Below are 24813 nucleotides of genomic sequence, written 5' to 3'. Positions count from 1 at the left end.
ATTTAAACTTGTTTCAGAGGTTCCTAAGTCTCTCCTCATTTTTCTGAAATCTTGTTTCTTCATTCTGTTGCAGCTGGATGTTTATTTCTTCCTTTTGTTCCAAATCATTGTTTTGAGTCCTGGCTTTCTTCCTGTCACTGTTGGTTCCCTGAATATTTTGCTTTATTTCACTTTGGATATCCTTCATTTGTTCTTTCATTTTGCGACCAAGCTCAATCAGTTCTGTGAGCATCCTGTTTAGAACTCTCCATCAGATAGGTTGGCTATCTCTTCATTACTTAGCTCTTTTTTTGGAGTTTTGCTTTGTTCTTTCATTTGGGCCATATTTTTTTTTGTCTCAGCACACCTGTTAAGTTGTAATGGGGCTGGGTCTTAGGTATTTACCAGGGCAGAGCAACCCTCTTTGTTGTGTTGTTGTGGTGTCTGTGGGGAAGAGGTCAGAGAGGGAACAATGAAGCTTGCTTGCTCAGCTCTAGCTCCACGTTCCAATGAAGTCTTGAGTGAGACTGAGAGTTTCTCCTACCATGGCACCCCCCACTTAGTCTATAGTAAGCTCTGAGTCTCAGTTTCCCATTCAGCCAGCCCTGCTTGCAAGGTCTGCACCTTGCAGCTGTCATCTCCATCTGCCCATCTCCCTTGTCTTCCTCCTACCAGTCTGGTTGGTCTGGTAGACTGTTTCTTTAACCCTTGGTTGTCAGAGTTCCATGGAGTTTGATTTTCTGGCACTTCTGATTATTTATTGTTTTTAGGTTGGTTGTTATCCTCTTTTTGGTTGTGTGAGGAAGTGAAGGGTTTCTACCTACACCTCCATCTTGGCCAGAACTTGACCACTAGATGTTAATAAAAAATATTAGAGTAAAGCTGAAGAAGAGCACCAAAAGCATCATAGTACCAAAATATAATGTGAAAAACATTCCTCTTCTAGGTGAGATCACATCTGTGAAAATTTGCCTTAAAACAATTCCTGATCAGTTTGAAGTCCACATGAAAAACAGATGCACACTGTTTAACTTAATTGACTGAGAATCAGAACTATGAACTGAAACCAGAAATATTATTAGGAAAGAATGCAAAAAGACAAAAATAAAAAGGAAAGATAAATTGAAATAGATGACAGAAGAAGTGCTAAGAATTGTTAAAAACAGATGAGAGACCAAAGTAAAAGTTGACAAAAGCAGGGTTAGAAGCCTGAATGCAGTTTTTCAACAACTGCAGAGAAAGAGAACTATTATAATGGTCAATGTAAGGAGACAGAAGAGAAAAACACAAAAGGAAAAACACAAGCTATCTACAAGAAAATTCAAAAAATAAAGGAGAAGTCTATAGGGTTTTCTATGTATACCGTCAAGTCGTCTGCAAACAGTGACAGTTTTACTTCCTCCTTTCCAATTTGTATACCTTTTATTTCTTTTTCTTGTCTGATCACTATGGCTAGGACTTCCAATACTATGCTGAATAGAGTGGTGAAACCATTGTGGAAACGGTATGGGATTTCCTCAGAAAACTGAAAATGGAAATTCTGTTTGAACTGGCAATTCTCCTGCTGGGATTATACCCTAAGAATCCTGAAACACCAACTCAAAAGAACCTGTGCACCCATAGTTCATAGCAGCACAATTTACAATAACCAAGTGCTAGAAGCAACCTAAGTGCCATTCGATAAACGAGTGGATCAAAAACCTATGGTACATTTATACACAGCAGAAAGAAAGAAGGAGCTCCTACACTTCATGACAGCATGGATAGAATTGGAGAGCATTACACTAAGTGAAATATGCCAGGCTGTGAAAGACAAATAATATATGATCTCACCTACAAGTGGAACCTAATCAACAAAACAAACAAACAAACAAACAAACAAACAAACAAAATATAACCAGAGACATGGAAATAAAGAACAAACTGATAGTAACCAGAGGGGATGTGGGAGAGGGAAAATGGGGGTAAAAAGTGGAAAGGTCCTCAAAAAACATGTGTAAAAGACCCATGGTAAAAGCCTAAGCAGGGTAGAATCAAGGGTGGGAAGTGGGGATGGGTGGGGTAGGGTGGAGTGGAGTGGTGGGGGGAAAATGAAGACAACTGTACTTGAACAATGAAAAAAGTGAAGGAGAAATTCAAACCTAGATGAGGAATGCTGAACGACCAAAAAGAAAGCACATTAGCTTCTATACAGGAGAAAACAAAGAAAAGGTGGAAACAGTATAGTGAATTCTGTGTAAAGAAAAAGGGTGAGGGGAAGGATGACAGATACCTTTGAAGAAGATTCCTATGTGGAAGAACCCAAAATTCTAAAATGTGAAGTGAAATCTGCCCTGAAAGTATAGGGAAGAAATAAATCACCAGGGGTAGGTGGGATACTGAGAGAATTATTTCAAGCCACAGAGACTAAATCTGTCAAGATCCTAAGAAGAATATGTCAATAACTATGTAAAACAAAACAATGGCCTGCAGACTGGAAATGTTTAATATACATACCAATTTTCAAGAAAGGACAGGCCAAGGAGTGCAGTAACTGTAGGACCATTGCTCTAATTTCTCACACAAGTAAAGCTATGTTCAAGGTGATGCAACAAAGGCTTTTACCTGAGATGGAGCAAGAAATGCCAGGTGTTCAAGCTGGACTCAGAAAAGGAAGAGGCACTCAAGAACTAATGACAAACATTTGTTGGACACTGGAGTGCTCCTAAGAATTTCAAAAAAATAGTCTATGTTTTATAGACTAATAAAGCCTTTGTGTGCATCATGAAAAGTGATGAGTTGGGTGTGCCTCAAAGAAATGGGTGTGCCTCAGCCCTTATTGTCCTGTTGCATAACCTGTATTGTAGATAGGAGGCAGACAGAATATGGAGAGATAGAATGGGTTCCTCCAGCAAAGGTGTCAGACAAAGTGTGTTTTTTCTCCATTTATTTAATCTGAACCCAGCACTGATATTCTATCTGAAAAACTGAGCTAGGTTCAGAGGAAGGAGAAGTGAAAATTGGTAGAAGAAATATCAGTTACTTAAGATATGAAGATGATGTATTTTACTGGCAGAAAGTAGCAATGATCTGAAATGACTGCTAATGAAAGTGAAGAAGAAAGTTTCAAAGCAGAACTACAGTTGAACATCAAGAGAACAAAATCATGACCACAGAAGAAGTACACAACTTTTTGAACACATTTAAATTATTAACAGTTTTGCTTACCTTGGCTCAATCATGTATTCAAATGGAGACAGCTCCCAAGATATCCAGAGAAGACTGAAACTCAAAAGAGCAGCAATGGGAGAATTAGGGAGAGATCACTAAGAGCAAAGATGTGTCTTTAAAAACCAAAATTAAGATCATACACACCCTCATATTCCCAATTACTATGTATGGATATGAAAGTCAGACAGTGAAGAAAGTTGTGAGAAAAAAATTGCTTCCTTTGAAATAATGTGTCAGAGGAGACCCCTACAGCTTCCCTGCATCACCAGAAAAACAAACAAATGGGTCCTGGAGCAAATTAAGCCTGAAATGTTGCTGCAGGCCAAAATGACAAAACTGAAGTTGTCCTACCTCAGGCACATTAGAGAAGGCAGGGCTCTTTGGAAAAGACAATAAAGGTGAAAAAAGTAGAGGCATCAGGAAAAGAGGATAGCCAAATATGGGAATAAATTGATTCCACAAAAGACACCATAGGCATGAGTCTACAGCAGTTGAGCAGGGCTGCTGAGAACAGGATGCTGTGAACATCACTCATTCACAGGGTCTCCTTGAGTCAGAGCTGACTCAATAGTACATAACACACACACATTATTGTTCAGTTTTAAAATGCTTAATCTTTCTAGAAACAAAGATTGCCATAACCAATTACCACAAACTGGGTCAAAAATATATTCTCTCACAACTCTGCAGGCCAGAAGTCCTAAATCAAGTCATCAGAGCTGGACTCTCTCCCAAGGCCACCATTCAAGTCCCTATACGTATCATACACACAAATGAGTGTATAAAATGTATATGAATTGTTTCAAGAAAAGAAAATGAACACTCACCACTTAGCCTAAGAAATAAAACATTATGAATACTGGAGAGGCCCACTCTGTCCATCCCTTTCTAGTTATATCCCCTGTCTCCCCCAGAAACAATTCCCCTTCTGAATTTTTTATCATTCTCTTGCTTTTCTTCATAATTTTACCAAATATAAATCATCCTTAAACAATACATTGTTATATTACTTTAGCTTTGCCTGTCTTTAAGCTTTAGATAAATAGAATCACATCATATATATGCTTCTGTGATTTGGGGTTTTCCACTCAATATTACGTATCTGCAATTATCCATGTTGATGCATGTGGCTATAATTCATTTTGATTCATGGATGAATATGTCATGTGAATGAATCCAGTTTATGAAAACATTACAGTCTATTTACCCATTCCATTGTTAATGGACAGTTGGGGTTGTTTCATGATATTTTTATGTCTCTTGGTGTAAGCTTGAAAGAATATCTTTAAGGTATACACATTTAGAAGGGATATTGTTGATTCAAATTAGCTCAGTAAAGACAAGCTTTTCCAACAATATCACATAATTTATAGTTTCTGTCAGTGGAAAGAGTTCTACATCCTCTCTACAGTTGCTATTATGAGATAGTTTTAGATTTTGCTGATTCTGTGGGTATCGGAATGGTGTGTCAATTTGACTATAATTTGCATTTCCCTGATTACTAATGAAGTTAAATATTTTCACATGTTATTGGTCATTTACATTGTCTTTTCTGTGAAATGATTATTTGTGTTTTTTGCCCTTTTCAACTCTGGTTTGTCTTTTTTGTTATTAGTGATTTTTTTCAAGGGGTTATTTTTTTTTTACTGTTGTTCAAGTACAGTTGTCTCCATTTCCCCCCTCACCACTCTTTCACACCCCCCTGGCCTACCTCTCACCCTCCATCTTACCCCCTTTGTCTTTCTCCATGTGTCCTTTAAACATGTTAGTATTGATTCTTAAGAGTCTTATAATTAGATTTTTAATATTTAACTTTATGCCTTCCAGGGGCTATTTCTCTCTCAGCCCCTGACTTCTTTCCACCCATCTCCTTGGGATCAACAGAAAAGACATAAAGACAGAGAGAGATAAAATGACCTTCCTAATCCTCAAATTACAGGGAGTACACTTGCATTTTTATAAGATTCCGAGGTCTCCAAACTCTGACTTTCCTTAAAACCAACACTCACTCAGAGTTGAAATATGGCTCAGAAATTGTATTTATTTTTGAGTATGGTATAAGTTGGTGATTGAGTTTCATTTTTTTGCATGTAGCTGTCCAGATCTCCCAATGCCATTGGTGAAGTGGCTATTTTTACTCCATTTTATGCTTCTTCCCCCTTTGTCAAATATTAATTGACCACAGAGATTTGGGTTTATTTCTGGGACCTCTGTTCTCTTCCACTGGTCAATGTGTCTGTTCATCCGTTCATATACCTGTACCAGGCTGTTTTGATTTTAGTGGCCTTGTAATACAGTTTGATATCAGATATTGTTATCCCTCCTGCTTTGCTCTTCTTTCTCAAAATTGCTGCAGCTATTCAGGGTCATTTATGGTTCCATATAAATTTTTTAAATGTTTGCTCCATATCTGTGAAATATGCCATTGGTACTTTAATAGGTATTGTACAGGAGACTGTTCTGTGCGGCATGGGCTCAGACAGAACCCACGCCCATAGATAGGTTCAACTGTGGGGAATCAGGCCTGCATTGTACCTAGAGTGCTATGAGACTTGCTTTTGCTAACACTCCCTCACCCTGAATTGAGACAGCAAATGTTTACTGCATATCTTTAAAGTAACTTCCTAAAATCCATGCTATACCTTCCAAGGATGAGTGTAACCAGTTCAACCACTTTTCCCTTTGCATTTGCAAATATCCTTCTTCTGTGATGAGATTAGTGGCATCCTCTCCTTTGTTTTCTGTAAAAGGTAACCACCTAAAGTGAGCCTGTGCATAGTAAATGAGGACCACCAGGTAATGTGCCCAGAAAAGCAATAAAAGCTTGTCAAGGCAAGGACAGAGGCTTTTTCTCCTTTTGAGGGAGAAGCTGCGCCATCCCTTTTCCTCCTCAGGACTTGGTAGACCGTGTGAATTTGTCTTGTCTCATCCATAATGCTGTAGACCCCACAAGCTGGGATCCACATCAGTATTGTGTTGAATCTATAAATTGAGTAAATATAAGATGTGATACCATAAAAGTCCGAGAGGAAAGCATTGGCAGGAAAATCTCAGATACTCCATGTAGCAGTATTTTCACCAATATGTCCCTTAGAGGAAGGGACATAAAGGAAAAAAATAGATAAATAGGACCTCATCAAAATAAAAAGCTTCTACATGGCTAAAGAAGACAGCATTAAAATGAAAAGAGAACCAACTGTATAGAAAACATATGTGCCAATGACACCTCAAACAAGGGTTTAATCTCCAAAATATATAAAGGACTCACATGACTCCACTCCAGGAAGACAAACAACCCAATTAAAAATGGGGAAAGGACTTGAACAGACACTTATCCAAGGAGGACATACAGAGGGCCCAGAGCTATATGAAAAGATGCTCAGCCATCAGAGAGATGAAAATTAAAACCACAATGAGATACCATTTCACACTTGTCAGAATGGCCATCATAAATAAATCAACAAACAACAAGTGTTGGAGAGGATGTGGAGAAAAGGGAACCCTAGTGCACTGTTGGTGGGAATGCAGACTGGTGCAGCCACTGTGGAAAACAGCATAGAATTTCTCAGAAAACTAGAAATGGAAATGCCTTTGACTCAGTAATTCCACTGCTAGGATTATATCCTAAGAGCTCTGAAACACCAGTTTACAAGAACCTATGCACCCCAATGTTCATAACAGCACAATTTACAATAGCCAAGTGCTGGAAGCAACCTAGGTGCCCATCAGTAAATGAATGGATCAAAAAAACTATGGTACATTCACACAATGGAATACTATGCAGCAAAAAGAAGGAGCTCCTACCCTTTGTGACAGCATGGATGGAAGTGGAGAGCATTGTGCTAAGTGAAATAAGCCAGGCAGTGAAAGACAAATAGCATATGCTCTCACCTTTAAGTGGAACCTAATCAACAAAACAAAGATACAAGCAAAATGTAACCAGAGACATGGAAATTAAGAACAATCTGACAGTAACCAGAGGGGAGGTGGAGGGGATAATGAGGAAAAAGGGGGAGGGGTTTTCAGTAACAACTCTAAAGGACATATGGACAAAACCAAGGGGGATATGGAATCAGGGGAGGGAGGTGGAGATGGCTGGGGTCGGGGGGAGTGGTTGGTGGTAAAAGCAGATAACTGTACTTGAAGAACAAAATAATTTTTTGAAAAAGAAGACAAAGTACAAAAGATACCAGAAATGATGTCAAACTCCTTATAATAGATCCCAAAGCCATGCTTGGTGAGATCATTCTCAGAAATGAGTTCTTCAGTTTATATAAGGATTAAAGTTAAGTGAATGTGTTGTTAGCAAATTGAGCTTTATGTGAACTGATTTCACTCAAACAAGTCTGTTCTTCTTCCTCTTAATATTTCCAACACCTTGCCTGGTAGGCCACAATATTGTGTAGTGATTAAGAGATCTAGCTTTGTAAACAAACTTAGATTTCAGTCTTGGTTCTAAGGCTTCCTAGTTGGTGACCTCATTTTGAAGCTTTAGATAATAGCATATCTACAGAGTTGTTGGGAAAATTAAGCAAGGTGGTGCATATAGACCACTCAGCACAGTTGTTGGTAGGTGGTATTTAATAAATCATTAACTACAGTAATAAATATAGTTATTTTTACTAGCTGGCTATTTATTTTTTTTCCTGCTTCCATTTTCCATTCCCAAGTAGGAAGTAGGTTCCTGGGAATAATGTCTTTGGCCTAAATTCCTGGACACATTCAGAATGTAAACTCTATAGGGTCAGAGACTGGATAGTCTTGTTGACTCCTATATCCTTGATGCTTAGAACTGTACCTCGTACACAGTAGGTGCTCTGTTAACCTTTGCTTAATAATTGAACCACTTATCCAAGTTTTCTCTTTATTTTCCAGTCTTACTCAGAATAAGCTCTCCTTTCAACATCACAGCTTTCCCTAACCCTCTCTCTAATTAAGGTTACTCATTCAGCCATTAAAATGAGCCTCAGGGTCAGGAGTTAGGGTCAGTACGTCTTGCTCCTCAACATCACTTTGACATCCTTGAGTATAGACATAGTAGGTACTTTTAAAACCTTGTCAGCTAAATTCCAACCTTAGGGTCATGCCAGGGTCAGTCTCCATCAACTATTTTTTTCTCTTATGGTCACATTTTCAATATCTTCATATTCCTAGAAATTTTGGATTTTATCCTGAATATTACAAGTGATACCTCATAGAGACTCTGGATTTTGTTATATTCTTCTGAAGAATATTGATTTTTGTTTTGTTTTGTTTTATTTTGTTTTGTTTTGTTTCAGGGAGCAGTTAACTTGACTAAGCTCAAATGCTCAACTCTGAAATTTCATTTCAGTTCTTTTGGCCTTATGTGGCACCGTGAAGTTTTCTAGCATATTGGTAGTTCAATTATCAGTATAAAGGACACATGGACAAAGCCACAGGGGGGTAGGATCAAGGGCGAAATGTGGGCATGGATGAAGTAAGAGGGATGGTGGGGGGAAATGGAGAAAACTGTAGCTGAGCAACAATAAATAAATAAATAAAACAAAACTAATAAAAGAAAAAGAAATTTGGACAGAGTTTATACATAGAATTTTGGGCTCCCAACACCCCAACCCCCCAACCCCAGCTCTCTCAATTTTGAGATTCTACCACCACTACCACCAGGTGCTATAATCACCCTGAATTCTGTTCCCTGGTTCTTCAAGTCACAAAACCACAAAGTTTTTACTTGGGTTTTAGCCATCTCCAAGGCACTTGTCCAAGGCCTGCCTTTAGGCCAAAAGCTATAATAAGCAGGAAATTCCATTCTTCCAACTCCCTTAGTATCTACCTGATTTTGCTCATTCACCAGTAATTTCAGGGCATTGGTTCTTAAAAAATATTTTATTCTTAGTTTATGGCTGTTATTTTCAGGATACTTGATCAATGGAGTTACTCAGTCATTACCAAATCAGAAACTCCTCAGACCACTTCTAGAGTATGACTCCTCCACCCTCATACAAAAATCCTTTCTTCTTCAAGTCTGTCTCCTTCATTCCTGTTATCTACCAAACTTCCTCTGTCCAGCCCCAAGCCCTGCCATTTTCATGGGAAAGAAGCACTTCAGTGGTCATGGACATGAGTTGTCCAAACAATTAGAAAGTACCTTGATTTTCTTGTCTTCTTTGGCCCTCTCCTTCACTCCATTTGAGCCAAGACTCCAACAGTCTCACCATAATCCTAATCACCCTTCAGCCTCAAAGACAAACATTTCACTTTGACCACAATTCTTTAATCCCTTGTTTTCCCAGCTCACTCGCCACCTCATTGCCAGTGGCCTGGGCAGTAGCATTGGTTAAGCAGGTCATCAGTTGATGTTCCAAGAAATGAAGAAATGGTAGAAGGTCAATGTTGCCTCCAATTAAGAGAATTTAAAAAATTTTCAGAATCTTTTGCATCAGGCTTATAGGGAAGCTTTTGAAGAACAAGAGAGTGTCAGAGACAGTTTCCTTATATTTCATAAAGAAAAAAGGGAGGGCTTGGCAGTCCATAGTATGGGTGAAGAGCGTAAAATTCAGAGTCACACAAGGACATGTCACACTCTACCCTTGACTGTACAACCTAAAGCAACTGATTTTTAACTCTTTGGGCATTACTTAACTCAACTGCGAGTGGGAATAATAAAACAAACCTCATAGACTTGTTGTGAAGAGTTTAATAGGACTGTGCTTATAAAAACTCCACACAGGTAATATGCTCAATTAATGACATCACTGGCAGTATTATTTACATTTAAAACAAGAAAGCTCACCAAGATCCTGATTTGGAAATGTTTTGGAACTGGTTAGAGAGGGTAGTTTCATAACACCATGAATTTTCTAAAGGTAACTGAACAGTAATTGCTTTAAAATGCTTACTTTTATGTTATGTGAACTTGCCATAAAAAAGATTCTCATTTCGAAGAGGACCAGAAGTTTCAGGTGCACTTCTGAGCATGAGCCAAGTTTTTCCTGAGAGTTTTGAGTCAGGCTGGAGAGTAGAGGATAGAACGTTGATTGATGAGGTTGGTGGAGGGGGCAGAATGTAGCTGTCAAATATGTTTGTTCTGTTTCCTCCATCTCCCATGTCCAAGACTCGGCTTGTGGCTCTCTGTGCTTGGACTTCCCTCTTTTCCCCTACTTGGTGAACTCCTCCCACAAGACCCAGTTCAAATAACACCTCTTCTAAAAGGTCTTCCCAATCCTCAACCCAAAGTAGTATATTATCACTAATAATTACTAATTAATACTAATAATATCCTTGAGGACTTGACTTTATTCAGGTCTGCTCTTCCACTAAGAAATCCCTAAGAACAAGAACTGTGCCTAGTTCACCATATCCAAAGCTGAAGTCATTATGTGCCTCAAACCTGCTCCTGATCTGTGTCTCCAAAACAGTAAATGACATTTCCATCTATCCTCCACATTGGACTCCACCCTCTCTCCCTTGCTTCCACACAGCCAACATACAACCAAGTAAGAATTCACTCATCCCTCTGCATCATTCTCCAATTCACTGGCTCCTCCCCCATCCTCATGGCCTCATCTCCTCTCTTACCTGTAGCCACCACTTCCTCATCTCTCAGCTTATAGCCTCAGATTCTCCAAAAATCTAAGAAGCCTTTCTGAAGCACAAATCTGATTATTTTTTCCTCTGCTTAAAACCCTTCTGTGGCTTCCTACTGCTTCCAGACAGACTGCAAACTCCCCACCAAGTTGCATAAGGCTCCATAGGGTCTGACTTTTGCTGATGGCTCCAGTTTCAAGGGTGAACAAGGCTCCAGATCTCTATTCTAAGAGCTCTCAATCCTACTCTTTTAGGATCTTACCTATTGATACAAGTTTATTCCTCTGCCTGCAACTCTCCCTCACAACACTGTCTATCCTTCCATTGAAAATCCTTGTTGGCCCTTTAGAGGCTTACCCTGAACCTGCAAGGTTGACCAGGTGCCATTTCTGGGCTTTTACAGTTCCCTGGATCCCTTTTCCTGGTCCTTACCCATCTCTTTGTGTCCCACTATTCTGCCTTGATTTCTCTGCTAAGGTGCCCCACCCAATCCCTGAGCCCTCTACCTGTGCCTTTCCTTCCCACCTTGAGCCTGTTGCCTATGCCCCCATTTCTGCCCTGACCCTTTTGTCTGTGCTCCCTTACCCCAAGCTGACCTCTCTGCCTGTGCTTTCTCATCCCAGCATTATACATTCTGAGCTGTCACTGCCTTGTGACTGGTCTGTCTCCCCTCTGGAGTGAAAGCTGCATAAGGTCAGGGCCCAGGACTGTCTTGGTCACCCCTGTGACCTCAGTATCACCTAGCACAGGCTGACAAAAGTAGAGGGTTCAGTGAAAACTGATTGAATGACTGTTAAATTTGTTGAATGGCTTAGGAGTCGGGTGGGGGTGATGATAGATGGGAGGGAGAATTTTCTGAGAGGATATTTAAATTGATCCAATGGGAGTGATTTACCTCAGAATCCTCTTAAGACATACCTGTGTTATGGAGGCTCCTTCTACTTAGTGTGACCTTTGAAAACTGTGGGAGGTAAATACTCTGAAACATAAGGACCTTCTTGTTTTTAAGAACCTACCCAAAGTTTGGTTGGCTTAGGATAGCCCTCCCTGTGTGGATCAGAGTTCAAGTACTTGCTGAGCATTTATTGTGTTCTGTCAGATCTCAGATAGAGACTTTCTGAACGTCAGCTGTATCTCCCATAATATGGGCACAAGCACAGTTCCTGTTTCAAAGGTTTGTGAGCATCAAGGGGTTTGAGTGGGTAATGATTTGCTTATAGGCTGACACAGATTACATGCTTATTAACTAACTGCTGTTGTTATTATTATCATTCATGGTATAGTGTAAGCTTTCCCTTCCTTTCATCCCAGCTCTGAAGGCTCAATCTCTAGCTAGGTGAACAGAGAGCTTATCTGCTTTTCTTCCTCTCCTATCCACCTTCCTTTCCTCCAGCCCTCTGCCTACTATTTCTAGCTCCACCCCTATTGCTAGCCCGACCCAGGCCACACCCCTTCACCTGTTCTCTCCTCCCACTAGCCCTGGGTATTTGGTCGGGGACAGTGGCAGCTCTAGCTCAGAAAGACAGGAAGCTCGTGGTGTAGTTTGGTGGAATGGTGGCAAAGCCCACATGTTTGGGGGACACATCAATGTCTTGGGGTGACTGCTGGAGCTTGAAATAGAAGTTCTGCATGATGGTGGTGAGGAAGAGAAAGAGCTCCATTCTAGCCAGGCCTTCTCCAAAACAGTACCACTTTCCTGAAAAAACAGGTGAGAGGAGGTGAGGCCTACTCCTCTCTCAATTCCTGATGTATTCTCCTGAGGGGGGTGGGGGGCGGGGACAGTCTGTCAAGGCCTGAGACACCTTCAGAAAAGTCCCTAACATCCCTCAGCCTCAGATTCCCTTGTATGTGGGAGGGGGGTGAGTCATATCAGGATGTAGCAATGGGAATTTACATGACCCTTCCTCTGAAACACACTAATATGGCCACTGTGTTGCCATCTCCTTCTTAGGACTCTGAAGAATTTCAGTGACCTTGGACAAGTCTCTGAGTCACTGTGGGCCTTGACTTTTCTCATCTCTGAAATGGGTGCAATCATCCCTTTCTTTCTACCTGGGCTTAGGTACTTGTTATTTATGAGGTTTGCAGTTGGTTGGCTGCAGGGTAGATCATAAGAGGAACTTCAGAGCTGGAGGAAGATACTAGGCTACACCTCAGAGAGGGGAACCGGGATGAAGGGGCCCCTGTTGATGTGACTGGTGGTTTGGCATCACACAGTGGACTCTTACCAATGGAGAAGGACACAAACACATCATTCTTCTTAAACTGCCCCTTCTCATCTAGGAAGTGCTGGGGGTTGAAATCCAGAGGGTTGGAGAAAAACTTGGGGTCCTTCAGCACAGAGCCCAGCATTGGAAACACGTCAGTGCCCTGGTGGGGAGGTGGAAGGGGATTTGATAAGTGGGAGGGGGATGTGTGTGCTGAGAGTTCATGGAGTCAGAGGGGGTATTTGTGTACTGTAGGTGAGGAGAAATGGGAGTCAGGGGAGTCAGGGTCTTTCCTGAGGTAGGAGCTTTGGGGGACATGACTTTTAATTCCCTGTGACCAAAAGTTCAGGGAACCTGGGGTCTGTGTCTCCTGGGGCAGCAGATTTGGGGGTCATGGGGTCATGTCTCTCAAGACAGGATATTTGGGGGCCATGAGAGTCATGTCCCAGAGGCAGGCAGGCCTGGGGAGTGAGGTTAATGTCACCTGAGAAATGAAATTTAGAGGACATGGACTTCATATGTACCTAAGACCTAAGGAAATAGGTCATAGGTACACATGGGATTCAGTTGTCTCTAAGTGAAAAAGTTGAAGGGACATGTGCTTGAGGAAGTCTGCAGTTGAGGGAGTCAGACAAGCACTTGAAAGCTTGTAAGGAGAGTGGGGTGTTGGGTCAGAGGGATCAGGTTTGAGGTCCATGTAGATTGGGTAAGGGCAGCACCTTGGGGAGCAAGAGGTTTGGAGCCTCGGTGTCCTTGGTGACTCTACAAGGCAGGCCCATGGGGATCATGTCTCCGAATCTTTGGATCTCATGCATTACTGCCTCTGTGTTGGGCATCTTTGCTCCGTCTTTGAACTTGAGCTAACGGTTCTTGCCAATCACCTGGTCAATCTCTTCATGGACCTGGCTGGGGGGTAGGGGAGAATATGTTTAGGTACCTAGGGTTCTCTGGGCAGGATGATAATCCAAATCTGTACAACTGGATATATGGCATGCATGACTTCGTGTGTGACATTGAGAAAGCATTCAAAACAGTTTGTCCTGAGACATTGTTGGCACTGTGTCTTGATGACCTGGTTGTGCCAGAATCATGGGGCAAGCTGTGAGGGAGGAAACTTGGGGATTGCTGGGTTCAGCACAGGAGCTATTTACTAATATGTTGAATATCATGACCTAGTGTTTGTTTAGCAGGATGTGTTTGAGGGCCCAGGGCTTTGAGAGGTGAGGATGCACAGTGTGTTCAGAGGAATTTTCAGAGTCTGTGGCCTCCACCCCTGCATCCTCCAGCCTTACCTGCCACATCTGGGTGCTTCATGAGCAAGAGGAAGCCATAACCCAGGATTGTGTGGACCGCCTTGGTGCCCCCAAAGAGACGGGACAGTGTGGTTATTACCAGGTTCTTCAAGTAGAACTCTGTGTTGGGGTTCTTCTGTTCCTGCAGGGAAGGGCAGCTTCAGGCCTAGCCCACTCCCCCATGCTCTCAAAGGTGGTAAGAATGGCCCCAGTTGTTCCAGGCGTTTTCCCAGGCTGCTGGTTCTGCCCCAAATGCTCTTCTCACACTCTTTGCCCAGCTGACTATCTATCCTTTAATTACTAGCTTAGTTGCCACTTTTTAATTGGAGAAATATTTAGAAAGGGAGGGGTAGAGACAGACAGTGAATGAGAAAGAGAGGTAGACAGATTATGATAGATTGCTTCAGAGAGAGTTGAAGAGATATTTTCTGAAACACAGACAGGTTTTTAAGCAGCTGTACAGTATTCCTTCCCCCCAAACCTTGCAGCTTACTATGGAGAATCCACTCCCTGATCCTTTCTTCTTGAACTTCAGACTCCATAAAGCCCCATCTCCTTTCTTCACAGAAAGGAGACTGACATCCAGCTGGGAGTGGGGACCCTCAGGTGTCACATAGTAAAGCCAGGCCACCTGTCCACACAGGTTACCTTACAACCAGGGAATGAAAGGTAAGAGCATGGTGGCCAAAAGCACTGGCCTTAGAGTCTGAGAGGTCAGGGTTTGAGCTAGGTTCCACTGCTTCCTCACTGTGTGACCTCAGGCATGGCACTTATACTCTCTGGGTCTCAGTTTCCTCATTCCTAAAATCAAGATCATAGTAGAGCCTCTACAAGAACTGGTATGAGTGTTAAATAGGTGAAAACCATAAAGTTGTTAAAATAGTGCCTGTTGCATGACAGTGTTATAGATGTGCTTGTGCTTATGATTTGCACATGCAATTCCAGCCCATGGGTAAGGGCTCAGTAGAGAGAACAGTGATGTTGAATTGATTGGAGTTGTGAGGATTATTTTGATGTAGTGGGCAAAATAAATGGGCACTTTCCTTCCCAACCCCCTGTGTGACTTCTCTCTCACCACTGGCTGCTGACATGTACGTCCTGCATGCGGATGAGGAAGGAATCAGTAAAGTTCCATGGGGGTGTTGGGATCTAGTGTGCATTGGTACTGCTCCACCTTCTTGGCTATAAAGTCCTCCAGACCCTGAAGTGCCTTAAGTGTTGGTTGCTGTGGCCCTGGTAGGTGTTTCATCACTGAGTGGGACATCTCATATAGCTGAGGGTGGGGCATGGGGAAGGGAAAGGAAGGACATGTGTTAATGTACATCATCAAATTGGAGTGGGACTTGCCTCAGGGCAAGGGAGGCACTGGTTTAAAGGCACCCGTCTCGATGTTTAGGTATTTAGATGGGGTGGATGGCTTATATATCTAAATTTTCATGTGAGTTAAGTGTGAAGTCCCTTGTCCTAGAATTTAGGTAAATTGGTTTGGGATCCATATCTAGAATTCCCCCCTCCCTTTCTCCCTCCTTTTCTCCTTCCTTCCCTTCTTCTGTCCTTTCCTTGCTGCCACCCTCCCTCCCTTCCTTCCCTTTCTGTTTTTGTAGGGCAAGTATTGCTGAGATATCCAGGTATTGGAGAGCAGGTTAGGGCACCTCTCTGGGTTCACTTGTGCAAGGGAGGACACTGGTTTTGAGTGGATGGTGTCTGTAGGAGGATAGGATTTGGGGCACCTGAGTCCATGTGGGAGAGTAGATGGTTGGTTGTGGTAGGGTCCATGTTGAGCCAGGGCGGGACCATTTACATGCCCCATAGATATAGCTGTGAATTGGAAGATTCTCAGGATCATGCGCAGCAGTGACAGGAACTCTTTGTCCTCATAGTCAAAGCGGTCCCCAAACACAATGGAGCTGATGACATTGGACACAGCTCAGGAAGTTCGGCTCAGGAAGAAGGTGGGGTTTATGAAGGTGCCTGGAACGAGGTGTGGGGTCGGTAAGTGAGAAGGGATTTGAGAGAGTGAACTTGGTGATCTGATGCCACTCTGTGAATTTGAGGAACACCTTCCCTCAACCCAGTTCCCTTCTCACGTCATAAATCGCCTGTCCGAGTAGGGTGTTTTCCTCCCCAGTACCCTGGGGTCTCCAGCTCACCACGTGTGGCCCGAAGGGCCTCAAGGAGGAAGCCTGCCTCCTCCTGGATTCGCTCTTCGATGCCCCGCTTGCCCACTCCCAAGTCCGCAGGGTGTTGATGGAGAAGCGCCGGAGCTGCTTGGCACGCTCCCCCTCCCCGTTGCTGAAAACCATGGCTAGGGAGGGAGGGTAGGAGTGGGGAGTGGGTTTAAAGAGGGGTGGGGCCCTTCCAGAGAGAGAGAGAGAGAGAGAGAGAGAGAGAGAATGACACACGGAGAAATAAAGAAAGAGACCATGTTGTAAGGAAATGAGAAGGAAAGATGAAAGATGGGTGCCCAGAGAAGCAGTGTGATGCAGAGACACTCACATGAAGAGAGGGAGAGAGAATGGAGGGTAGGGGCAAAGTGAGATATCTGGAGATCTGGGAGGTGGAAGTAAAAATTGAGAAGGATCCTAGAACTGAGGTGGAGAATGGTGAAAAATATATAGGGAGAAACTGAGAAGGTCTGGAGAGAAGAGAGTATTACCAAGAAATGGAGGCATGCGGATTTTGGAACAGAAACAATGTGAGATTCTTTTTTTTTTAAATTTTTTTTTAGATTTTTTTTAATTTATTCACTGAGAGAGAGAGAGAGAGAGAGAGCGAGAGAGACATCAATGTGCGGTTGCTGGGGGTTATGGCCTGCAACCCAAGCATGTACCCTGGCTGGGAATTGAACCTGCAACACTTTGGTTCGCAGCCCGTGCTCAATCCACTGAGCTACGCCAGCCAGGGCACAATGTGAGATTCTAAGACAAAGGAAAAAGACAGGCAGGGGGATGTAGAGAGAAACAATGAGAAGCACAAAAAAAAAAAAATGAGATGGAGAATAAGATAAAAAGAAACGTGGAGATATGGGACCAGGCCTCCAAAGCAAAAATCCCAAGGGATTCTAAGAGATACAGAGAGGAGAGAATTGGGAGATGGGACAGAGAGAAGCAGGGAGATGCATATACACTAAGACAAGTTGGAGGAGTCACAGGGATAAACAGGGATGGAGACAGGGATGGAGAGGAAGGGCTCTGACACAGCCCTGAGTGGGTGGGTCAGTTGGCAGAAGTATGCTGGGGAAACTAAAGCCACTAAGTCTGCTTGACCACATTCCCCCACACAGGATTCCCCTCACTGTCGCCTTTGAAGAGCCAGTGAAAGGTGGCTTGCTCTCCTCACCCACTGAATTCCTCTGCCTGGTCCACCAGAGCCTCCTTCACTGCCTCCTGGCCACACAGCACTACCACCAACCGTGGGCCCAGGTGGACTGTGAACACTGAACCATAGTGCTCCCTTAACTGAAGGAGAGGGGTGGGATTGGTGAGTGTGTGAAGCCTCAAGTCTGAACTGGCTCTGTACCCAGCCCTCACAGAATGCATGCATTTTGCCCAGGTTCTGACAGCCAGGGGCCTAGACATCCCAAAATTTGGTCTTTCCTGGCTAGGACCCTGACGCTAAAACTTCAAAACACCCCCTTCTTAGAGTTTAGTCCACCCTTTCCAATCCCCTGTCAAAACTCCCAGCTAGCCTGCAGAGGCCCCCAGCCCCACCCTACCACCCATCTCCCTGCCTCCTGACATCTTCATGAGGGAGTTGTACATCTGTGCTGTGTTCAGCTGCAGGTAGTTCCCGATGAAAGGCAATGCGGGTGGGCCAGGAGGCAGCTTTCCCCAGAGCTTCCTTTGCTGCCAGACAGACATCAAGACCATTATAGTGAGGCAGGCCAGCAAAGCCACCAGGAGCAGCCCTGAGGCCAGCATGGTGGCACTGAGAGTGACAGTGAGATGGTGATGGCTGGGATGGTTTGCCTTTATACCTCCTGGGACAGAAGGGTGGATGTTCATTCTGATTATGTAACTGTTTCATGTCACCTCCCCACTATAACACCCGCTGGACTCTCAGCCTAGCTTGGGATGCAGCCAGTAGCTTAAGAGGCAATTTATGAGATTTACAGGGAGTGAGCCCAAGGCTGAATTTGTGGCTCCTTATAAGGGGCCTGCCCATGGCTGTTGACTTGGGGGGAAAACAGACACATTGCAGAATGGAAGATTCTGGAGTTTTTGCATGTGTGAGTCCCTGAGCTTGTGATTTTGGGTCTCAGATTAAGAAGGGACCCTAAACTTGTGGGTTTTGTGGTCTGGAGAGAGAATAATCAAAGATTTAAGGGTATTGGAATGAGACAAAATGTGTGCTGTGTGGATTTGGGGGTGCTTCTCTGAGGGGTGATGTAGGTTTAAACATGTGAGGATGAGAGAGAGAGAGAAAGAGAAACAACTTCAGATACTGAGATCTGTATTTCTGAGAGTGGACTGCTGAACAGGAGCTTAATACATGTATTTCCCTGCTGCTGATGCTGCTGATGCCCATGCCTCTGCTGCCGCAAATTTCTGATCCCCATGGTTATAAGGAAAAACATTCACTGCACTCCTTGGTACAGTTAAGGTATTAATTCAAAGTGGTAGTTTCATTTTGAACATTCTGCCATAACATGGCATGGACAGCCAGTGAAGCTGCAGGAGTAAATATGGGTCCCGGTGAGTAGTCTGCTCCTAGGAGTACAGACCTCGGCATGCTAAATGAAGTTGCTTTGTCTCCACCACCCTCTGAGTTTCCTAAAGAAGGACCTTTCATGAGGGGCCACCCTATGGGTCCATATATTATACAACACAGGATCTTTCCTCCGAGTGCTCCACAGATGAGGGGTCAAAGTCTGTTTGGACACACAACTGATGGTCACAGGCTAGTCTTTGCCCTGAGCCCAGTGTGAGTCACAGCTTCATTCTAAGAAACACAAATAGGTCCAGGACAAGACAAATGACCCCGGGTGACATTGGGGAGGCCCCAAACCTTATAGCCCTGTCCCTAAATGCTAATTAACTAGTAGAACTTTCAGCTCGGGCCAGCCGAATCTATAACAGAAGTTCAATAGCACCCAACAATGCAACACAAAGCAGCATAGCTCTGATTAACATTGGCTTCCCTGGTGGGGGAGCCCGAGCCTGTATTCCAATGTAGTTAGCAAGATTTAGATTACCTGGGCAAGGATGAAAACTTCAGTTGATCCAGGCACCAGTCCGGCACCTAGAATACCAAATCCCAGCCAGGCAAGGATGAGAAAAAGGGCAATTCCCTTCTCGGAACTTGCAACACCACATCAACCACCAGCAGTCCCTGGGACAGTCTATAAAAGGGTCATGATGAAATCCAGCATGTGGTTTGTTTATTCACCTCTGGCTCACTAATCTGAGCAGCAGAGTCAAGGGATAGAAGCAGAGTGGGGAGCTGATGAGCCAAGAGAAAAGTTAGGCCAGAGAAACAGGATATTTGAAACATGGTGATTCAGAAAAAGCTGGATAAGCAGATCCCTCTCCACAGCACCTTGAGTGGGGACTCCCACGTGTATTCATGCATGTTCATGGAGCAGTCAACAAGCCACCAGTATCTATTGTAGATGTGATGGCTGAATGGGATCACCGGCCCATTCAGAAATAGGTATCAGGAGAATTTGGGGAAAGGATAAGCTAAAGAGAAGTAAAACAGGCAGATGCAAGCAACCACAGTCTCTGAGGTGTGACTGAAAGACAGAGGAAGGGACTAAGCATGGACCAGAGACGTCCTAAGCACAGTCAAATGGGGGAATATGGATAGAGCCACTGGGGCTACAGTTGAGGGACACGTGAAGTGAGCTCAGTCAAAGGCCGATTCTGGAAGAGGATGGAAAAATTAGCGGAGCTCTCCCAGGGAGAACTGGGTAAGAAATACTCATGTTATGGATTAAATTGTGTTCCCCAAGAGCTCACACAGGGAAGCCCTAACCTCCAGTGCCTCACAATGTAGGCTTATTTGTTAATAGGGTCATTACAGTTGCAATTAGTTAAGACAAGGTCATACAGGAGAAGGGTAGGTTCCTAACCCAATATGTCTGATGTCCTTACAAAAAAGAGAAATTTGCAGAAGTCACACACATACATAGATGATGACACATGAAGATGGAGGAAAAGATCAAGCTGATGTTTGTATACACCAGGATTGCCAGCAAACCACCAGAAGCTTGAACTGTGACCTGTAGCTGCCAGAACTGAGACCGCACATTTCTTTTGTTTGAGCCACTTAGCTGTACTTAGTTCCAGCAGCCCTAGCAAACTAGTACACCTAGCACGATGCCAGGGAGCAATAACTCAGTAGGAGGCCCCCAGACTTCCCTCCCTCATCATCCCCCTGGGGCTGATGCAAAAAGGCCTGGGAGCCACTGATGGTGGTGATGAAAGAGGATGAAGCACCTGGAACTGCTGTGTGTCTGACCCTTGTACTTGACTACTAATTTAATTCAGTTTGATCAGAAGCATACTCTGCAGGATTTTAGTCCTAATTTATTGAGATTTGTTTTACAAACTAGTGTATGGTCTGTCTCGGTGAATAAACCTAAATGTTTTTTTATGTGATTATAGTTTATGGTGTTTATGGTCTTCACTGATCTTTTGTCTAGTTGTTTGTTCAATACTAAAACATGGATGTTAAAATCTCCAGCTATAATCATAGCATTGTCTCTTTCTCACTTCATTTCCATCCATTTTTTCTCATGTATTTTGAGGTGGCATTGTTAGGCACATACACACTTATGATTATTAAGTCTTCCTGATAACTTGCCCTGTTTACTGTTATAAAAGGTTCCTCTTTACTCTTGGCCATACTCTTTGTTTTTATTCTGTTGACATAGCCACTCCAGTTTTCTTGTCCTTACTATTTGTATGGTGTATAACTTTCCATCCACTCACTGTCAACCCTCCTGAGTCTTCATATTTGGGGAGTCCCTTGTAGACAGCATACAGCAGGGACTGCTTCTTAATACTTTCTGACCATCTTTGACTCTTTATTGTGAGTGTTTAGGCCATTAACATTGAATGCAATTATTGATTCATCTGTATGTAGAGTTCCTAATTAAATACTTGGTTCTGTTTGAACCTCTTATGAATTGCTCTTCTCCCTTACTTGCTTTCTTTTGGTGATTTAAAGTTTTATACACGTAAAACTTAAATGCATAAAATGACATTTTAATTTATCAGCTGCATTTTAGCTATACACCTCTTTTCTTTGTTTTTTAGTGGTTCTCTTGAGATTACAAAAACAGCTTTAACTTGTTCCAACTTACTTGGAGTTAATGTCACACTGGTTCTGGGTTCAGAGAGTATTTCTTTCAGCATGTTAAAGATGACTTTTCACTGTGCTGGCCTCTGTGTTTTCTAAAGAGAAAGACAGAGGCATTCAAATAATAATGAACTCTATCATTGTTAATTAGTTTATTTATTGATTGATAGAGAAAGGGGAAGGGAGCAAGAAAGAGAGGGAGAGAAACATCAATGTGTGAGAGCTATATCAACTGGTTGCTTCTTGCATGCCTCTAGCCAAGACCTGGCCTGCAACCCAGGTATGTGCCCTGACTGGGAATCGAACTGACAAACTTTTGGTTTCCAGGCCAGCACTCAGTCCACTGAGCCACACCAGCCAGGGCATAAACTCTATCTTTAATATGTCATTTTTCTCTTCTGGCTGCTTTCAGGATTTTTCTTTCTCTTTGGTTTTCTGAAGGTTGGCCATAAGGGGCCACATGTGACTTCTTTATCTTGTTTGGTGTGTGCTAAGCTTCTGCTATCCATAAATGTATGTCTTTCAAACAATTTGGGGAAAACTTAGGCTGTCATTTCTTCAAATAGTATCTCTCCTTTTAGTCTTTCCTCTGCCTCTGAGATTTCCATTACGTATGTTAGTATGCTTGATGGTGTTCTGCAGTTCTCTGAGGCTCTGTCCTCTTTTTTAAAAATATATTTTATTGATTTTGCTGTTACAGTTGTTCCATCCCCCCCTTCACTCCCTTCTGCCTTACACACCCTCTCCCACCCACATTCCCCCTCTTTAGTTCATGTCCATGGGTCGTACATAGAAGTTCTTTGGTCTGCATTTCCTATACTATTCCTAACCTCCTCCTGTCTATTTTTCTACCTGCCATTTATGCTACTTATTCTCTGTACCTTTCCCCCCACCTCTAGCCCTCCTACTCCCCTGTTGATAACCCTCCATGTGATCTCCATTTCTGTGATTGTGTTCCTGTCCTAGTTGTTTGCTTACTTTGCTGTTGTTTTTGTTTTAGGTGTGGTTGTTAATAATTGTGAGTTTATTGTCATTTTACTGTTCATATTTTTATTTTCTTTTTCTTAGATAATTCCTTTAACATTTCATGTAATAAGGACTTGGTCATGATGAACTCCTTTAATTTGACCTTATCTGAGATATACTTTATTTGCCCTTCCATTCTAAGTGAAAGATTTGCTGGATAGAGTATTGTTGGATGTAGGTCCTTGCCGTTCATGACTTGGAATACTTCTTTACAGCCCCTTCTTGTTTGCAAGGTCTTTTTTGAGAAATCAGCTGACAGTCTTATTGGAACTCCTTCATAGGTAACTGTCTCCTTTTCTCTTGCTGCTTCTGAGATTCTCTTCTTATCTTTAATCTTGGGTAATGTAATTATGATGTGCCTAGTGTGTTTCTCCTTGGGGCCAACTTCTTTTTGAGTCTCTGAGCTTCCTGGATTTCTTGGAAGTCTATTTCCTTTGGCAGATTGGGGAAGTTCTCCTTTATTCTTTGTTCAAATAAGTTTCAATTTCTTGGTCTCCCTCTTCTCCTTCTGGTACCCCTATTATTCTGATGTTGGAATGTTTAGACGCTAGAGACTCAAGCCTCTCCTCAACTTTTTGAATTCTTGTTTCCTTATTCTTTTCTGGTTGGATGTTTCTTTCTTCCTTCTGGTCCACACTGTTGATTTGAGTCTCAGTTTCCTTCCTATCACTATTGGTTTCCTGTACATTTTCCTTTATTTCATTTAGTGTAGCCTTCATTTTTTCATCTAATATGCAACCAAATTCAACCAATTCTGTGAGCATCCTGATTTACCAGTGTTTTGAACTGTGCACCCAATAGGTTGGGTATCCTTTTATCGCTCAGTTGTATTATTTCTGGAGCTTTAATCTGTTCTTTCTTTTGGGCTATTTTTTTTTGTCTTGACCTGTTATGTAAGAAGGGACAGAGCCTTACACATTTACCTGGGAGGGTAACCCAGGTCACTTAGTTGTGACGCTGTATGTGGGGAAGGGGTTCAAGAGGGAACAATGGCACTTGCTCTGCTCTCTGCTGGCTTTCAGACACTCCCCCTGCTTCCCACAAGCAATTTGGGCCCTTCTGGTGCTGATTTGAGAGTGGGTTGACTGGTGTATGTTCTAGCCCTTGTGGGTCTCTCCAATTAACTCTCCTGTGAGGCTGGGAGTTTCTCCTGCTTCCTCAACCCCCATAGGTGTTTTCAATCAGTGGTTTGAGAAATTATTTTCCTGTGCTTGAGCTCTGGGTTGCACCGTCAGTCTTGCTCTCTAATTGTTCCTCCCAGTTTATCTGCACATGAATGTGAAGCCACCTACTCCACCACCTGCCACTGTAGCCTTGCCGACCAGCTGCAGCCTTGCATGCTCACCTCTCCAATCTGGCTCTGGGTCCACCAGACACTGCCTTGCCTTTCCTGGTCCTCCAGCCACTGCATTGCCAAGAGTCCTCTCTGCACATTTGTCTCTTCCCCTCCTACTGGTCTGGATGAGCGTGTTTTCTTTATCTCCTTGGTTGTTGGACTTCCTTACAGTTTGATTTTCCGTCAGTTCTGGTTGATTTTTTGCTTTTAAATTGTTGTTGTCCTTCTTTTGGTTGTGTGAGGAGGCACAGGGTATGTACCTACACTGTGCCTCCTGTTAGTCAGAAGTCCATTTTGGTCAGAAGTCCATTGGCCCCCTTTTCTTCTTTCTTTGTTTTTTTTCTAGTTATCAGATTGGATAATCTGAATTGATCTATTTTCAAGTTCATTTATACTTCTTTCTTGCCATCATGAATCTGCTGTTGAGTCCCTCTAGTACAATTATTTCAGCCCTGACTGGTGTAGCCCAGTTGGTTGGACATCCCTCCACAAAGTGAATCTTTGCTGGTTCAATTCCTGGTCAGGGCACATGCCTGGGTTGTGGGTTTAGTCTCTGGTTGGGGCACATATGAAAGGCAGCTGACTGATGTTTCTCTCTCACATCACTGTATTTTGACCTCTCCTTTTGCCTCCCTTCCTGTCTTTCTAAAATAAATAAATAAACAAACAAACAAACTTCTAAATATTTATATCAGTTACTGTACTTTGAACACCAGAATTTCCATTTGTTGTTTTTAACATATTTTTTATTTGTTGATGAGAGAGAGACAGACAGACAGAAAGACATCAATGTGTCCTGACTAGGGATTGAACCCAAACCTTGGCATCTGGTTAGGGCCTCATACTTTCTATTATCAACTTATATTGATAATATCTATTGATATTATCTAGT

General features: G+C 42.8%; 1 pseudogene; it reads right to left on the bottom strand.

The window, feature by feature from the left end:
• Positions 1-9868: 9868 nt before the first annotated feature.
• On the bottom strand, positions 9869-18224 carry LOC123823740 (annotated as a pseudogene).
• Between the last annotated feature and the right edge of the window lie 6589 nt (positions 18225-24813).

The sequence above is a fragment of the Phyllostomus hastatus genome, unplaced genomic scaffold, assembly GCF_019186645.2.
Source record: "Phyllostomus hastatus isolate PE091 unplaced genomic scaffold, TTU_PhHast_1.1 phas_contig_5, whole genome shotgun sequence".
Lineage (NCBI taxonomy): Eukaryota > Metazoa > Chordata > Mammalia > Chiroptera > Phyllostomidae > Phyllostomus > Phyllostomus hastatus.
The sequence above is the reverse complement of the archived record's forward strand: the minus strand, read 5'-3'. Positions and strand labels throughout refer to the sequence as shown.